This window comes from Bufo bufo, chromosome 5 (genome assembly GCF_905171765.1).
Source record: "Bufo bufo chromosome 5, aBufBuf1.1, whole genome shotgun sequence".
Lineage (NCBI taxonomy): Eukaryota > Metazoa > Chordata > Amphibia > Anura > Bufonidae > Bufo > Bufo bufo.
Genome location: NC_053393.1, coordinates 98,227,663 through 98,241,061, shown reverse-complemented (window position 1 = coordinate 98,241,061; position 13,399 = coordinate 98,227,663).

The following is a 13,399-nucleotide window of genomic DNA, read 5'->3' as shown; positions in this document are numbered from 1 at the left end:
TGTGTGGTAATAGTATTTTCAGGGGGATTATCTTCCTGCACGGCCGCTGCTGCATCTCCACGTTGCGCAGATGAAAACATCCAGCATCGGGGGGAGGGGGGGCAGCCAATAGCAGACCGCCATATGAATAAGCCTCCCTAACGTTACCCACGATGCTAGGGAGGCTTGTTCCCGCCGCGGTCTGCTATTGCCCAAGCCCCCCCCCTCTCCCCTCATCGATGGATGTTTTAATCGGCGCAACCGGGGGTGATACAGCGGTGGCTGTGTCAGCATCAGAAGCGACGTGGGTGCCAGGGAGCAAGGTAAATATAATCTGTGTGAGGGGATCAGGCATATGGGTCTTGGATAACCCATTTAATTCCTTTCTGTAGTATGCCATAATAGTATGCTATGGGGAGCAGATAGTTCCTGCACCAGCCCATACTATTAACCACTTCAGCCCCACTAGCTTAAACACCCTTAATGACCAGGCCACTATTTACACTTCTGCACTACACTACTTTCACCGTTTATTGCTCGGTCATGCAACTTACCACCCAAATGAATTTTACCTCCTTTTCTTCTCACTAATAGAGCTTTCATTTGGTGGTATTTCATTGCTGCTGACATTTTACTTTTTTTGTTATTAATCGAAATTTAACGAAATTTTTGCAAAAAAATGACATTTTTCACTTTCAGTTGTAAAATTTTTCAAAAAAAACGACATCCATATATAAATTTTTCTCTAAATTTATTGTTCTACATGTCTTTGATAAAAAAAAATGTTTGGGTAAAAAAAAATGGTTTGGGTAAAAGTTATAGCGTTTACAAACTATGGTAGAAAAATGTGAATTTCCGCTTTTTGAAGCAGTTCTGACTTTCTGAGCACCTGTCATGTTTCCTGAGGTTCTACAATGCCAAGACAGTAGAAAACCCCCACAAATGACCCCATTTCGGAAAGTAGACACCCTAAGGTATTCGCTGATGGGCATAGTGAGTTCATAGAACTTTTTATTTTTTGTCACAAGTTAGCGGAAAATGATGGTTTTTTTTTTCCTACAAAGTCTCATATTCCACTAACTTTAGACAAAAAATAAAAACTCCCATGAACTCACTATGCCCATCAGGAAATACCTTGGGGTGTCTTCTTTCCAAAATGGGGTCACTTGTGGGGTAGTTATACTGCCCTGGCATTTTAGGGGCCCGAATGCTTGAGAAGTAGTTTGAAATCAAAATCTGTAAAAAATGCCCTGTGAAATCCGAAAGGTGCTCTTTGGAATGTGGGCCCCTTTGCCCACCTAGGCTACAAAAAAGTGTCACACATCTGGTATCGCCGTACTCAGGAGAAGTTGGGCAATGTGTTTTGGGGTGTCATTTTACATATACCCATGCTGGGTGAGATAAATATCTTGGCAAAAGACAACTTTTTCCATTTTTTTATACAAAGTTGGCATTTGACCAAGATATTTATCTCACCCAGTATGGGTATATGTAAAATGACACCCCAAAACACATTGCCCAACTTCTCCTAAGTACGGAGATACCACATGTGTGACACTTTTTTGCAGCCTAGATGCGCAAAGGGGCCCAAATTCCTTTTATGAGGGCATTTTTAGACATTTGGATCCCAGACTTCTTCTCACGCTTTAGGGCCCCTAAAATGCCAGGGCAGTATAATTACCCCACATGTGACCCCATTTTGGAAAGAAGACACCCCAAGGTATTCAATGAGGGGCATGGCGAGTTCATAGAAATTTTTTTTTTGCACAAATTTATTTATTTTTTTTCTCACAAAGTCTCCCTTTCCGCTAACTTGGGACAAAAATTTCAATCTTTCATGGACTCAATATGCCCCTCACGGAATACCTTGGGGTGTCTTCCTTCCAAAATGGGGTCACATGTGGGGTATTTATACAGCCCTGGCATTTTAGGGGCCCTAAAGCGTGAGAAGAAGTCTGGAATGTAAATGTCTAAAAAATTTTATGCATTTGGATTCCGTGAGGGGTATGGGGAGTTCATGTGAGATTTTATTTTTTGACACAAGTTAGTGGAATATGAGACTTTGTAAGAAAAAAAAACGGGAAAAATTTTTTTTTGCCAAAAAAATGTCTGAATGGAGCCTTACAGGGGGGTGATCAATGTAGCCACCTTTTGCTTTGATTACTGCTTTGCACACTCTTGGCATTCTCTTGATGAGCTTCAAGAGGTAGTCCCCTGAAATGGTCTTCCAACAGTCTTGAAGGAGTTCCCAGAGATGCTTAGCACTTGTTGGCCCTTTTGCCTTCACTCTGCGGTCCAGCTCACCCCAAACCATCTCAATTGGGTTCAGGTCCGGTGACTGTGGAGGCCAGGTCATCTGGCGCAGCACCCCATCACTCTCCTTCATGGTCAAATAGCCCTGACTTTCAAAGTTTTCCCAATTTTTCGGCTGACTGACTGACCTTCATTTCTTAAAGTAATGATGGCCACTCGTTTTTCTTTACTTAGCTGCTTTTTTCTTGCCATAATACAAATTCTAACAGTCTATTCAGTAGGACTATCAGCTTTGTATCCACCTGACTTCTCCTCAACGCAACTGATGGTCCCAACCCCATTTATAAGGCAAGAAATCCCACTTATTAAACCTGACAGGGCACACCTGTGAAGTGAAAACCATTTCAGGGGACTACCTCTTGAAGCTCATCAAGAGAATGCCAAGAGTGTGCAAAGCAGTAATCAAAGCAAAAGGTGGCTACTTTGAAGAACCTAGAAAATGACATATTTTCTGTTGTTTCACACTTGTTTGTTATGTATATAATTCCACATGTGTTAATTCATAGTTTTGATGCCTTCATAGTCATGAAAATAAAGAAAACTCTTTGAATGAGAAGGTGTGTCCAAACTTTTGGTCAGGACTGTATATATATATATATGTATGTGTGTGTTTATGTGTGTGTTTATGTGTATATATATATATGTATATAAAATTTGTGTCTGTATATGCATATAGGTATCTATTGTCTATATATGAACATAGGACAGGGGTGGCCAACCCGCGGCTCGCGAGCCGCATGCGGCTCCTCGGACCTTTACTTGCGGCTCTCCTCTACATATAGTTGTATTCAAAATTATTCAACCCCCACAGAAATTGAGTGTTTTGGCCAGTTTGACATTGATTTTGATCATTTCAGTCATCTTGTTTACAATTAAATCAAAGAGGCACTTGTAAGTCAGACAAATATAACATAACATTTATAATGAAATAACCACAAATGTCTTTTCTGTGCTCACATCATTATCAGTTTTATTCAACCCCCAAGTGACATTCAATCTTAGTACAACATCCTTTTCTAGTTATAACAGCTTTTAAACGTGAAGCATAGCCTGACACAAGTGTCTTGCAGCGATCTACGGGTATCTTCGCCCATTCTTCATGGGCAAAAGCCTCCAGTTCAGTCACATTCTTAGGCTTGCGCGCTGAAACTGCTTTCTTTAAGTCCCACCAGAGGTTCTCAATCGGATTTAAGTCTGGTGACTGCGATGGCCACTTCAAAATGTTCCAGCCTTTAATCTGCAACCATGCTCTAGTGGACTTGGAGGTATGCTTGGGATCATTGTCCTGTTGAAAGGTCCAACGTCTCCCAAGCCTCAGGTTTGTGACGGACTGCATCACATTTTCATCCAATATCTCCTGGTACTGAAGAGAATTTATGGTACCTTGCACACGCTGAAGCTTCCCTGTACCTGTAGAAGCAAAACAGCCCCAAAGCATGATTGACCCCCCGCCATGCTTCACAGTAGGCAAGGTGTTCTTTTCTTCATAGGCCTTGTTCTTCCTCCTCCAAACATAGCGTTGATCCATGGGCCCAAACAGTTCTAATTTTGTTTCATCAGTCCACAGAACACTATCCCAAAACTTTTGTGGTTTGTCCACATGACTTTTGGCATACTGCAGTCGACTCTTCTTATTCTTTGGAGACAGCAAGGGGGTGCGCCTGGGAGTTCTGGCATGGAGGCCTTCATTACGCAGTGTGCGCCTTATTGTCTGAGCTGAAACTTCAGTACCCACATCTGACAAATCTTTTTTTAGTTCCTCAGCAGTCACACGGGGACTTTTCTCCACTTTGGGCTTCAGGTAGCGCACAGCAGTCGAAGTCAGCATCTTCTTTCTGCCACGACCAGGTAGCGTTTCAACAGTGCCCTTTGCCTTGAATTTGCGAATGATGCTTCCTATGGTGTCTCTTGGTATGTTTAACATCTTTGCAATCTTCTTATAGCCATTGCCCTTCCTGTGAAGAGAAATCACCTCTTCTCTTGTCTTCCTGGACCATTCTCTTGACTTCATCATGTTTGTAAACACACCAGTAAATGTCTAGAAGGAGCTGAGTATCACAGTCCTTTTAAATCTGCCTAATTGGTGCTTATTATGCTTGATTGCTGCTCCTTGACATCCACAGGTGTTTTCAATACCTGATCGAAAACACTTGAATGAACCTCTGTTCTTAAGAGTGGTAGTCTTTAAGGGGTTGAATAATTGTGTCAATCAAGAAATCACAAAAAAAAACATTTAATACTGTATTACAAAAACAATTGATGTCATTTTAGTTGCATTTGGTTCTTTAAAAAGTCCTTGTAAGATTTCATTCTGAACACTATTACAAATGTACACTAAATTCCCTAAAACCCTTTACAGCATTGGGGGTTGAATAATTTTGAACACAACTGTATGCAGCTCGCAGAGGGGAGCGGCCAGGGATATCGCAGGTTTCAAAATATTAGCAGCACAGGGGAGAAGGAAGAAGAAAGCAGTCCCCTCCTCCCCCCTGTGCTGCTGCCGCTGCCACCAATGAGAATGCAGAGGGGAAGAGGAGGGGAGGGGCTGTTTCCACTGCCACCAATGAAGTTAACTCACTCATTTATTCAAATACAGGAGGCGGGTTCTGGCTGCAGAATCATATAGCCCGCACCTGAGGGGTTAAGTGCCGGGGAACGCAGCATAGAGGTCAGGTGTCGGCTATGTGATTCTGCCGGCACCCGCCTCCTGCATCTGTATTAAAGGTGGTCATTGGGGCCCCCCCCCCCCCCCCAATAATACATGCAGGCCCGCGCTCTGACCTGACGCTGTGCTTGTCGGGTCACTGTGGAGAGATCGCCACAGTCTTCAGAGCAGCGGCAGCAGAGGTAGGATAAGCCTCCTACACAGTTTTATTTTATTAAAGTACTGATCTGGGGGTCTTATCTGACATGGGGGTAGTTGAGCTCAGATAAGACCCCAAATCCTCATCAGACCCACAAAATAAGTCTCCCCAGTGCTCACATAAGACACTAAAAATCAGACACCCCATGCTCACATCTCCCCTATGTCAAATCACCCCTGAGCATCTGAGCGGTCATCTGATAATAAGGCGGTCATCTGAGCGTGGGGCGTCATCTGAGCATGGGGCGTCATCTGAGCATGGGGTGTCATGTGATAATAAGGCGGTCATCTGAGCATGGGGCGTCATCTGATAATAAGGCGGTCATCTGAGCATAGGGCGGCCATCTGAGCATGGGGTGTCATCTGAGCATGGGGTGTCATCTGAGCATGGGGTGTCATCTGAGCATGGGGCGTCATCTTATAATAAGGCGGTCATCTGAGCATGGGGTGTCATGTGATAATAAGGCGGTCATCTGAGCATGGGGCGTCATCTGATAATAAGGCGGTCATCTGAGCATAGGGCGGTCATCTGAGCATGGGGTGTCATCTGAGCATGGGGTGTCATCTGAGCATGGGGCGTCATCTGATAATAAGGCGGTCATCTGAGCATGGGGCGTCATCTGATAATAAGGCGGTCATCTGAGCATTGGGCGGGCATTGGGCGGTCATCTGAGCATGGGCGGTCATCTGAGCATGGGCGTCATCTGATAATAAGGCGGTCATCTGAGCATGGGCGTCATCTGATAATAAGGCGGTCATCTGAGCATGGGGCGTCATCTGATAATAAGGCGGTCATCTGAGCATGGGGCGTCATCTGATAATAAGGCGGTCATCTGAGCATGGGCGTCATCTGATAATAAGGCGGTCATCTGAGCATTGGGCGGTCAGCTGAGCATAGGGCGGTCATCTGAGCATGGGGCGGTCATCTGAGAATGGGCGGTCATCTGAGCATGGGCGTCATCTGATAATAAGGCGGTGATCTGAGCATGGGGTGTCATCTGAGCATGGGGTGTCATCTGAGCATGGGGCGTCATCTGATAATAAGGCGGTCATCTGAGCATGGGGCGTCATCTGATGATAAGGCGGTCATCTGAGCATTGGGCAGTCATCTGAGCATTGGGCGGTCATCTGAGCATGGGGCGGTCATCTGAGAATGGGCGGTCATCTGAGCATGGGCGTCATCTGATAATAAGGCGGTCATCTGAGCATGGGCGTCATCTGATAATAAGGTGGTCATCTGAGCATGGGGCGTCATCTGATAATAAGGCGGTCATCTGAGCATGGGGCGGTCATCTGAGCATGGGCGGTCATCTGAGCATGGGGTGTCATCTGAGCATGGGGTGTCATCTGAGCATGGGGCGTCATCTGATAATAAGGCGGTCATCTGATAATAAGGCGGTCATCTGAGCATGGGGCGTCATCTGATAATAAGGCGGTCATTTTGAGCATGGGGCGTCATCTGAGAAATTTTGAAGCACATTGTGAAAAACAAAGATTGCCAGAATTCTCACTAAAGCTGTCTACACTACAGGTAGGAAAGGTGGTTTAAATGCACTTTTAAATGTTTGATAACTCAATTGCAGTAATACTGTCGTGTGCACGCATATTTGTGTAAACGGATAGCTTGTGGCTCTTGGCAGTCATACGATTTTTTTTTCTGGCTCTTTGTGTCTGTAAGGTTGGCCACCCCTGCTGTAAATACTAAGAGGACACCTCAATATTCAGCCAGCATGTCAGTATAAGGACCCCAAAATGAACTATGATCCCAATTATATGTTGTTTGACAGGGACCCTCTGAACATGGAGATCCCCGTTCCCCAGAAGAAAATGAGGATGATGTAAAAGGGAGAGCTGAAACGCGCGTCAGGGTTACGTGGCTCTCCTGAGGTGTATATCCCCATACTATGGGTATGTAGATATGTAATGTTCTTGTGGATCTTTGGGGGGGTGTTTACTGGCTCTGGTGCTTAGCTATACCCACTTGGGTTATCCATAGGTGGATGTTGCCGTGCACCTGAGCCATATCTTTATGTATATGGAGTTCTAAGTTGTCACCACAGTTTCTATTGTGATATTGGACCATTGATGTGGTGACTCTCTATGCACTTGCACTTTAATTTCTTCTTGGCTGCTGTATGTTCCCATACATCTATTGGAACTATTACACATCCATATGTTGCGGTGTACACTGCGTGCAGAATTATTAGGCAAATTAGTATTTTGACCACATCATCCTCTTTATGCATGTTGTCTTACTCCAAGCTGTATAGGCTCGAAAGCCTACTACCAATTAAGCATATTAGGTGATGTGCATCTCTGTAATGAGAAGGGGTGTGGTCTAATGACATCAACACCCTATATTAGGTGTGCATAATTATTAGGCACTTCCTTTCCTTTGGCAAAATGGGTCAAAAGAAGGACTTGACAGGCTCAGAAAAGTCAAAAATAGTGAGATATCTTGCAGAGGGATGCAGCACTCTTAAATTGCAAAGCTTCTGAGCGTGATCATCGAACAATCAAGCGTTTCATTCAAATAGTCAACAGGGTCGCAAGAAGCGTGTGGAAAAACCAGGCGCAAAATAACTGCCCATGAACTGAGAAAAGTCAAGCGTGCAGCTGCCAAGATTGCCACTTGCCACCAGTTTGGCCATATTTCAGAGCTGCAACATCACTGGAGTGCCCAAAAGCACAAGGTGTGCACTACTCAGAGACATGGCCAAGGTAAGAAAGGCTGAAAGACGACCACCACTGAACAAGACACACAAGCTGAAACGTCAAGACTGGGCCAAGAAATATCTCAAGACTGATTTTTCTAAGGTTTTATGGACTGATGAAATTAGAGTGAGTCTTGATGGGCCAGATGGATGGGCCCGTGGCTGGATTGGTAAAGGGCAGAGAGCTCCAGTCCGACTCAGACGCCAGCAAGGTGGAGGTGGAGTACTGGTTTGGGCTGGTATCATCAAAGATGAGCTTGTGGGGCCTTTTCGGGTTGAGGATGGAGTCAAGCTCAACTCCCAGTCCTACTGCCAGTTTCTGGAAGACACCTTCTTCAAGCAGTGGTACAGGAAGAAGTCTGCATCCTTCAAGAAAAACATGATTTTCATGCAGGACAATGCTCCATCACACGCGTCCCAAGTACTCCACAGCGTGGCTGGCAAGAAAGGGTATAAAAGAAGAAAATCTAATGACATGGCCTCCTTGTTCACCTGATCTGAACCCCATTGAGAACCTGTGGTCCATCATCAAATGTGAGATTTACAAGGAGGGAAAACAGTACACCTCTCTGAACAGTGTCTGGGAGGCTGTGGTTGCTGCTGCACGCAATGTTGATGGTGAACAGATCAAAACACTGACAGAATCCATGGATGGCAGGCTTTTGAGTGTCCTTGCAAAGAAAGGTGGCTATATTGGTCACTGATTTGTTTTTGTTTTGTTTTTGAATGTCAGAAATGTATATTGGTGAATGTTGAGATGTTATATTGGTTTCACTGCTAAAAATAAATAATTGAAATGGGTATATATTTGTTTTTTAAGTTGCCTAATAATTATGCACAGTAATAGTCACCTGCACACACAGATATCCCCCTAAAATAGCTAAAACTAAAAACAAACTAAAAACTACTTCCAAAAATATTCAGCTTTGATATTAATGAGTTTTTTGGGTTCATTGAGAACATGGTTGTTGTTCAATAATAAAATTAATCCTCAAAAATACAACTTGCCTAATAATTCTGCACTCCCTGTATTCTGTAACCATTTATTGATGTGGTGTTTTATCATTTGCACTTGCACCTTAGTATTTTTAGTTTTTTTTTTTGCCCCCATATACTAAGTAATTGTGGTTACAGAAGTACATGCGGAATTCAGTGAGGCATTGTACTCTCTTTCTCTGCCTCCGTTCTTGTACTCCATTCCTCCCCTTCATGTTTCACCTGTGCTGATATGCCTCCTCAGATGTAGCCATTTTCTATCTGTTGTCTCACGTTCTCGTCTATATATGTTATTTATTCAATAAAGGATTTATTTTTGATGATATACCCGTTTAATCTCAGTTTATTCTCGTTGTTTGATATATGAGTTACAATATACAATAGATGCAGTGTCTACAGAGATATAGTATATACAGCAGTGCACTGATATGTGAGGTACGAGGTATAATAGATGCAGTGTGTACAGATATATTATATACAACAGTGTACTGATATGTGAGGTACGTGATATAATAGATGCAGTGTGTACGGATATATGGTATCTACAGCAGTATACTGATATGTGAGGTACATGATATAATAGATGCACTATGTACAGATACATAGTATATACAGCAGTGTACTGATATGTGAGGTATGAAGTATAACAGATGCAGTGTGTACAGATATATGGTATCAACAGCAGTGTACTGATATGTGAGGTACGAGGTATAATAGATGCAGTGTGTACAGATGTATAGTATATACAGCAGTGTACTGATATGTGAGGTACGAGGTATAATAGATGCATTGTGTACAGATGTATAGTATATACAGCAGTGTACTGATATGTGAGGTATGAAGTATAACAGATGCAGTGTGTACAGATATATAGTATATACAGCAGTGTACTGATATGTGAGGTACGAGGTATAATAGATGCATTGTGTACAGATGTATAGTATATACAGCAGTGTACTGATATGTGAGGTACGAGGTATAATAGATGCACTATGTACAGATATATAGTATATACAGCAGTGTACTGATATGTGAGGTTATAAAGTATAATAGATGCATTGTGTACAGATGTATAGTATATACAGCAGTGTACTGATATGTGAGGTATAAAGTATAATAGATGCATTGTGTACAGATGTATAGTATATACAGCAGTGTACTGATATGTGAGGTATGAAGTATAACAGATGCAGTGTGTACAGATATATAGTATATACAGCAGTGTACTGATATGTGAGGTACGAGGTATAATAGATGCATTGTGTACAGATGTATAGTATATACAGCAGTCTACTGATATGTGAGGTACGAGGTATAATAGATGCATTGTGTACAGATGTATAGTATATACAGCAGTGTACTGATATGTGAGGTACGAGGTATAATAGATGCACTATGTACAGATATATAGTATATACAGCAGTGTACTGATATGTGAGGTATAAAGTATAATAGATGCATTGTGTACAGATGTATAGTATATACAGCAGTGTACTGATATGTGAGGTATAAAGTATAATAGATGCATTGTGTACAGATGTATAGTATATACAGCAGTGTACTGATATGTGAGGTACGAGGTATAATAGATGCATTGTGTACAGATGTATAGTATATACAGCAGTCTACTGATATGTGAGGTATGAGGTATAATAGATGCATTGTGTACAGATGTATAGTATATACAGCAGTGTACTGATATGTGAGGTACGAGGTATAATAGATGCACTATGTACAGATATATAGTTTATACAGCAGTGTACTGATATGTGAGGTATAAAGTATAATAGATGCATTGTGTACAGATGTATAGTATATACAGCAGTGTACTGATATGTGGGGTACGAGGTATAATAGATGCATTGTGTACAGATATATAGTATATACAGCAGTGTACTGATATGTGAGGTACAAGCTGTAATGTATACATCATACTTCACATATCAGTACACCGCTGTATATACTGGCCGAGAATGGGTAGTGGGAGGAGCTATGAATGGGGGCCCAATTTAGGTTCTTGCTATGGGGCCCAGTGATTTTTATGTACGCCCCTCATGCATAGTACTGCAAAAAAGGAGTCCTGATCACTATTTATTTCCCTACTGTCCCTGATTCCTCTGCTATCAGAGCCCAAAACTGCACTGCAATGACATATAGAACAACACATAGTGCAACAGCACTCTACAAACCAAATAAAGTACAAAGGTATATTATATTGCAAATGCTATGCTAATAAGTTAGAGGTGTATTTGCTAAGCATCTCTAATTTCTTAGCATAGCATTTGCAATATAATATACCTTTGTACTTTATTTGGTTGGTAGAGTGCTGTTGCACTATGTGTTGTTCTATATGTATTTTCAGCCATAGCGACGTGCACCTGCGCATTAGGATGTGCTGACTTTCCCCCCCTTTTTTTGTTTTGCACTGAAATACAGTCCGGACTGCTGTGAGGTTCTAACATAATGTGCGCGGCAGTCCTGAGAATGGGCGCTGACAACGGAGAAACCGGGGACAGTAAGAAAATAAAAAATAGTGATCTGGGCCCCATATCTGCAGTACTACTCATGTATTACTGTAGATCATGGTCCAAAATTTGGGTGACAGACAAGAATGTGGCTCTAGCTGCATTCTCGCCTGAAAATGCCCCCCCCCCCCCCTCCCCATCTGCAGCCTTACAGCCCAAACAGGGACAGGCCCAGGAACCTGAGGGGGCCCAAAGACCCTTGTGCCACATAAGAAGACACACAACGCACTGAGGGAAGAGGGGCCCAAGGTGAACTCTTGCACCAGGGCCCATGAGCCGTTAGCTACGCCCCTGACTGGACAGCCAAAAGTATTACAAAGCTTACACCTCTAATGTATACAATACTGCAGAGCAGTTGAAATTCAAGAAAATCTGCATTACACTGACAGCAAACAGACAGGAGTACATAGGGGCAGACTGCTGGTACTGGCCCGGAGCTTGTCTATTCCAGCCCATTTCCTGCTATTTTTGTATAAGATGCCGTCAGTTTCAGTAATTAAAGGGGTTGTCCAGGTTCACAGCTGAACCCGGACATATCCCTATCTTCACCCCTCCGGCCCCCCCCTGATAAACCCTTTAAGAATATTAGGAATATAATTCTCCTGTAATATGCAATAATAAACGTACTATGATTAAAGTTACTCCAGGTGTAGTCACTTTTATATATGTCGCTTCTCTGAACCCTCTTCTTGCTGAACTATAGAGAGGAAATAAAGGAAGGACATTACATCAGACTACACAGTTTGTTTGTAGTCTGTTACCATAGAGACACATACTGTAGGTCTGCGTAAAGGCTCATTCAGGCAAGTAGTGTTTTGCAGCCCACAAATTGCGGATCAGCAAAACACAGATACCGGCCTGTGTGCGTTCCGCGATATGCAGACCGCACATGGTCGACACTGTGATAGAAATGCCTATTCTTGTCAGACTAGGACAGGCTCAATCTTTTTTGTGGGGTCGCAGAACAGAACTACGGATGCGGACAGCACGCGGTGTGCTGCCCGTATCTTTTGTGTCAAAATTGCAGAACGGATGCGGACTCATTCATACGGGTGTCTGAATGAGCCCTAACAGTTTTATACACAAAATAATAGGATTTTATTTAACCAAATCTATATTCAATTTTGTGTAATGTTCTTCATTTCACATACATCGTTAGATAAAGTGGGGAAATAAATTGCAAGTTGAACCCTTTCAGACTCATTTACTAAGGTTTCTGCCATGTTTCTACACAGAATGGTATCGGTGACCCCGATCCAGTATAATGCAGCACGCAGTATCTTACTTTGTAGTTAATTGGACCGGCACTCGAACATAAGGGCTCACGCAGAGGACCAATATAAAGTAAAATAGTGCAATTTATTAAAACATAAAAACATGCATACACGTATTAGTGGGATGGATGAGACAGTAGATGGACTATCTCATGTAACAAGTCCGTAAGGTGCAGGTATATCTGTTAAGTTGGATCAAGCCTAGCTGGATGGAAAATGGATGAAGTCCCGCCGGACACACATCGCAGCTCGCAGTCGCAGGTAAGTATAATGCTTGTATTTATTGCTAAGTAACCATGGCAGCCAAGACTGCAATAGCGTCTTTGCTGCCATGGTAACCGATCGGAGCCCCAGCGATTTAAACTGGGACTCCGATCGGTACTCTCCGCTGCCACCAATGATGGGGGGGGGGGGGAAGAGGTGAGACCGCACTGGGCACATTTATTATTACTGGGAATCCGCACTGCCACCGATGATGGGGGGGGGGGAGAGGTGAGACCGCACTGGGCACATTTATTAATACTGGGAATCCGCACTGCCACCGATGATGGGGGGGGGGAGAGGTGAGACCGCACTGGGCACATTTATTAATACTAGGAATCCGCACTGGCCACCGATGATGGGGGGGGGGGGGGGGAGAGGTGAGGCCGCACTGGGCACATTTAATACTGGGGAGGGAGGGGGGTCTGCCCCCTCCTGCCTGGCAGCACCTGATCTCTCACAGGGGGCTATGAT